This window comes from Lolium perenne, chromosome 7 (assembly GCF_019359855.2).
Source record: "Lolium perenne isolate Kyuss_39 chromosome 7, Kyuss_2.0, whole genome shotgun sequence".
Lineage (NCBI taxonomy): Eukaryota > Viridiplantae > Streptophyta > Magnoliopsida > Poales > Poaceae > Lolium > Lolium perenne.
Window position 1 is genome coordinate 178,297,107 of NC_067250.2, and position 6,574 is coordinate 178,303,680.

The following is a 6,574-nucleotide window of genomic DNA, read 5'->3' on the forward strand; positions in this document are numbered from 1 at the left end:
GTGGAGATGATGTCCAGCTCGATGGCGGTGACGATGGCGTCGATTTCCCCCTCCGGGAGGGAATTTCCCCGGCGGATCTCAGCCTGCCGGAGAGCTCTTTTCTCTCTGGTGTTCTCCGCCCCGCAGAGGCGGCTGTGACTCTTCGCGACTTTCCCCCGGGGCTTAGGTTTTCGGGACGAAGAAATACGCGAAAGAGAGGAGGCCAGAGGGGGCTGTGGGCCCCCTCCCCACAAGGCGGCGCGGCCAGGGCAGGGCCCGTGCCGGCCTATGAGGGGGGCCCATGCTGGCCCTCCTCGGCTCCTCCTTCTGGCTCTCGTCATCTTCTGGAAAAATAGGATTTATCATATAAATTCCGTCAATTGTTGATCTTCCGAAATATTGCATTCTGACGGCGCTTTTTCCAGCAGAATCCTGACTCCGGTGCGCGATCCTCCAATAATCATGAAACATGCAAAATAGATGAAATAACATAAGTATCATCTCCAAATATGGAATATATCAATGAATAACAGCAAATTATGATATAAAATAGTGATGCAAATTGGACGTATCAACTCCCCCCAAGCTTAGACTTCGCTTGTCCCCAAGAGAAATTGAACTCGGTAAACAGGACCACATGTTTATGGAGTGAAGAGTCGATAAATAAAACACGGACAAGAAGCATCATATTCATTCACACAAGACATTCTAGTAAACAACTTCCTCATATAATTCAACTTGAAACAAGTATAAGGTAATCACAAATAAAGGTGCATAAGAAATCATAGTTGGTGATGGCAAACTTCGTTCTTGGTCAGAGAACAATTAACAGGTTATACTTATCTATCGAGCAGCGCTCTTATGTTAAAGTTTATATGGCACAACTTGCATACTCAATCATAATAATCTCCTCATGATCATTGATAACTTTCAAAGCTATATTCATTCAGATAAAACTTATACTAAACAAGGAAGAGTAAAAGACATGATGAAGTAAATCACAATATAATGGTTTGATCACAACAACTCAAATGCTTGCTTGAGATGGAGGGAAATAGGTTTACTGACTCAACATAAAGTAAAAGATAGGCCCTTTGCAGAGGGAAGCAGGGATTAAATCATGTGCTAGAGCTTTTTCAGTTTTGAAATCATATAAAGAGAATAAAAGTAACATTTTGAGAGGTGTTTGTTGTTGTCAACGACTAGTAGCGGGTACTCTAACCCCCTTGCCAGACAAAATCTCGAAGAGCGGCTCCCATAAAGTTTTATTTTAGGTTGGCACTCCTTCCAACCTTTGCTTTCACAAACCACGGCTAACCGAATCCTCGGGTGCCTGCCAACAATCTCATACCATGAAGGAGTGGCTTTTTATTTTAGTTTTATTTAGGTGACACTCCTCCCCTCCTTTGCTTTCTCAAGCCATGGCTAACCGAATCCTCGGGTGCCGTCCAACAATCACATACCATGGAGGAGTGTCTATTTGTAAAATTATGAAAGTTAATTAATTTGGGACTAGGAATCCCATTGCCAGCTCTTTTTGCAAAGTTATTGGATAAGCGGATGAAGCCACTAGTCCATTGGTGAAAGTTGCCCAACAAGATTGAAAGATAAAACACCACATACTTCCTCATGAGCTATAAAACATTGACACAAATAAGAGATAGTAAATTTTGAATTATTTAAAGGTAGCACACGAAGTATTTACTTGGAATGGCAGGAAATGCCATGTTATAGGTAGTTATAGTGGACACAAATGGCATAGGTTTGGGTTGAGGTTTGGATGCACGAGAAGTATTCCCTCTCAGTACAGGTTTTTGGCTAGCAAGGTTAATTAGCAAGAACAAGAGTTGAGGGAAACAAACAAATATACATGTGATAGAAACAATCATGCATTTTCCTTGTAAGCACAAACAATTTTAACTTCAGAATAATAAGCTATGAGCTAACAAGAAAGGAAGACAATGAAACAACTATATGTATTTCTCTTTTCTACTTAAACCTCAAGGTGTTGTTGCTATTGACCAATGCTAAGTTTGCCAAAACCAAATAGATTAACTCAATGCTCCCAAAGTGATACCAATACTAAAATCAAGATCAATCATATAATAGAGATTGCAAACTAAAATAAGGTGTGCAATATGTAAATGATAAGACTTCTCATTAATATTTCATAACGATAACTCACACCAAGGGATACATAGACAACCAACTAAAGGAGAGATACTTCCACACTGCAACCCATCTTATATAACTTCCCTACTCATGATATGACACTACTTGATAGTAAAAAGTAAAAGATAGTGATGATGTGATACCGCGGCACTCCCCCAAGCTTGGAACAAACCAAGGGGATGCCAATACCGATGATGAATTACTCCTTCGGCGGTGGTGATGATGAATTCCTCCCGCGCTTCTTACAGATCTCCATCAGCTTCAGTTTCTCAGTTTGGCAATTCTGCACTAAGACTCGAAGAGATTCATTGTTATCTGAAGTTGGCGGTGGCGACCTTGTGATGGGAATCGAGTAATATTCCAGCATTCTACGGAGTCGGTAATTCTCCTCCTGGAGTATCTCCACTTCTCTTCTTAGAGCCCGGTATTGATCACAAAACTCATCGGTAGTCCTTAGAGCTTCTTCCAACACAGGGAAAGAGTCGAGGCCAAAAGCAGGTGGTAAGGGTCCCTGCAAGTTATGAGAAAAAGAACGTCGAGTGTCAACAGATCCCACCAAGATTTGCTTACTCCCAACGGCTTGTTGCTCTTGTTTTGACGACACCCTTTTCACTTCTTCCTCCGAAAGCCCCTTGCCCTTGTTGTTGGAGGCCATGGTGCTCCTAGATTAAAAACAGATCCTGGCAGAAACAGCTCGAAACAAAACACGTCGAGAAAACGATATACGGACCTCCAGGGGTCCGGGGGATTATATAGCAGGAATCCGTATGTCATAAGGAAAGTACCAGGTCGAACCAGAGTCGGAAAGAGGCGACGAGGCGGCCAGCTCATAGGGCGGCGCGGGCCAAGGCCTGGCCACGCCGGCCTATGGGGGCACGCCCTCGTGCGTCTCCTCCACTCCGTTTCGATCTCGTAATTTTTCATATTTTCCAAAAACAGCAAAAACATTGTTCGGAAAGTAAAACACGAACTTTTTATTACCAGTACTGTTACCTATTCAAAGTCGAGTTCTGGCGGTCTGTCAATTTGACCTTTGATGAAAGCCTCTGGTGTTTCCACTCGAATAACATCAACATCTACATTATAAGAATCACCTGAGATATAATGCTTGAGTCTTTGTCCATTCACCACTTGCGTGGCATTGCCTTGGAGAGAGCTAATTTTAATTGCTCCTGAACGATATACCTCCTCAACAACATATGGTCCTTCCCATTTCGAGAGTAATTTCCCTGCAAAGAATCTGAGACGAGACCGATACAAAAGGACTTTATCCCCAATATTAAATTCTCTTTTGATAATCCTTCTATCATGCCATTTCTTAACTTTCTCTTTAAAGAGTTTAGCATTTTCATAAGCTTCACTTCTCCATTCATCTAGAGAACTCAATTGTAACAACCTCTTCTCACCGGCTAGTTTAGGATCTTTATTTAGTTCTCTAACAGCCCAATAAGCTTTGTGCTCTAGTTCTAAAGGTAAATGACAAGCTTTTCCATAAACCATTTTATAAGGTGACATTCCCATGGGATTTTTATAAGCAGTTCTATAAGCCCATAGTGCTTCCTTCAATTTACTAGCCCAATTCTTTCTAGTTTTATTAACAGTCTTTTGCAAGATAGATTTAATCTCTCTATTTGATAATTCTACTTGCCCACTAGTTTGAGGATGATAAGCGGAAGCAATTCTATGATTAATACCATATTTAGCAAGAGTTTTTCTAAAACCACCATGAATAAAATGAGAACCTCCATCAGTCATAATATATCTAGGAACTCCAAATCGAGGAAAAATAATATCTAAAAGCATTCTTAAAGAGGTCTCACCATCAGCACTTTTTGTAGGTATGGCTTCCACCCATTTAGTAACATAATCAACAGCAACAAGTATATGAGTGTTACCTTCTGAAGAGGGAAAAGGTCCCATGAAGTCAAATCCCCAACAATCAAACGGTTCAATAACAAGAGTATAATTCATAGGCATTTCATTGCGTCTGGAGATATTACCAACCCTTTGACAATCATCACAGGATAAGATAAACTTCCTTGCATCTTTGAAGAGAGTCGGCCAATAAAAACCTGATTGTAGAACCTTTAGCGCGGTTCTATCTCCGGCGTGATGTCCTCCATAAGCACTACCATGACATTTACTCAATATTTCTTGTTGTTCATATTCGGGAACACATCTTCGCAGAATACCATCCACTCCTTCTTTATATAAGTGTGGGTCATCCCAAAAATAGTGCCTCAAGTCATAAAAGAATTTCCTCCTTTGTTGGGCTGAAAAGGTTGGAGGCAAGTACTTGGAAACAATAAAGTTAGCATAATCAGCATACCAAGGACTGTCTCGCGAGCTCGCCTTTATTACAGCCAATTGTTCATTTGGAAAACTATCATTAACAGGAACAGGATCATAAGCAATATTTTCCAATCTAGACAAATTATCAGCAACAGGATTATCAGCACCTTTCCTATCTACAATATGTAAATCAAATTCTTGCAACAGAAGCACCCATCTAATAAGCCTTGTCTTAGCATCTTTCTTTTGCATAAGGTATCTAACTGCAGCATGATCAGTATGTATAGTAACTTTTGAATCAACAATATAAGATCTAAACTTATCACAAGCAAAGACTACCGCTAACAATTCTTTTTCAGTAGTAGCATAATTTCTTTGAGCAGCATCAAGGGTTTTACTAGCATAATGAATAACATTCAATTTTTTATTTACTCGCTGTCCAAGAACAGCGCCTACAGCAAAATCACTAGCATCACACATAATTTCAAATGGTAAGTTCCAATCAGGAGGTTCAACTATAGGAGCAGTTGTTAAGGCTTTCTTTAGAGTTTCAAAAGCTTCCTTACAATCATCATCAAAAATAAAAGGTACATATTTTTGAAGAAGATTAGTAAGAGGCTTTGAAATTTTGGAGAAGTCTTTAATAAACCTCCTATAAAACCCAGCATGACCAAGAACACTACGAATACCTTTAACATCCCTAGGATAGGGCATCTTCTCAATTGCTTCAACTTTAGCTCTATCAACTTCAATACCTCTCTCGGAAATTTTATGTCCCAATACAATTCCTTCATTAACCATAAAGTGGCATTTCTCCCAACTAAGAACAAGGTTAGTTTCTTCACATCTCTGCAAAACTTTATCGAGGTTCCGCAAGCAATTATCAAAAGAATTTCCATAGACAGAAAAATCATCCATGAATACCTCTACAATACTCTCGCAAAAGCCATGAAAAATAGCAGACATGCATCTTTGAAAAGTAGCAGGAGCATTACATAAACGAAAAGGCATATGTCTATAAGCATAAGTTCCATAGGGACAAGTGAAAGTGGTTTTCTCTTGATCCTTAGTTTTAACAGCAATTTGTGAAAACCCAGAATAACCATCAAGAAAGCAAAAATGAGTATTTTTAGATAACCTTTCTAACATTTGATCAATAAAAGGCAAAGGGTAATGATCTTTCTTAGTAACCTTATTAACTTTCCGATAATCAATGCACATTCTATACCCTACAACTACTCTCTGAGGTATGAGCTCATCATTATCATTAGGCACAACAGTCATTCCTCCTTTCTTAGGAACACAATGCACATGACTAACCCATCTACTATCAGCAATAGAATATATAATACCAGCTTCAAGAAGTCTTAATACCTCCTTTCTTACCACATCCTTCATCTTAGGAATTAGACGATGCTGAGGTTCAACAACAGGCTTCGCATCATCTTCCATATTAATGGCGTGTTGGCAAATAGAGGGAGAAATCCCCTTCAAGTCATCAAGAGTGTAGCCAATAGCTCCTCGGTGCTTCTTCAGTATTTCCAATAACCTTTCTTCTTCAAACTCTGAAAGCTTAGAACTAATAATAACAGGATATATTTTCTTATCATCAATATGAGCATATTTAAGATTATCAGGCAATGGTTTTAAATCAAAGACAGGATCTTCCTTTGGTGGAGGTGTTGTACCCAGATCTTCTACAGGTAAATCATGCTTAAGAATAGGTTGACGAAGGAAAATTTCATCAAGCTCATTTCTTTCTTCCCTAAAAACTTCACTCTCACTATTCTCCAAATGTTGCTGCAAAGGATTATTAGGAGAAAGAGCAATAGATGCACACTGTTCAACTCTAAAATCATTATTAGGCGAATCAATTTTATAAGGAGTTTTGTCAAATTTAGAGAAGTTAAACTCATAAGATTCACCAGCAAATTTAGTCAAAATTTTCTCTTTCTTGCAATCTATAACAGCTCCACAAGTATTTAGAAAAGGTCTACCAAAAATGATAGGACAATATTTACTAGCAGCAGAACCAAGTACCAAAAAGGCAGCAGGATATTTAATCTTACCACATAGAACTTCCACATCTCGAACAATACCAATTGGAGAGATAGTTTCTCTATTAGCCAGC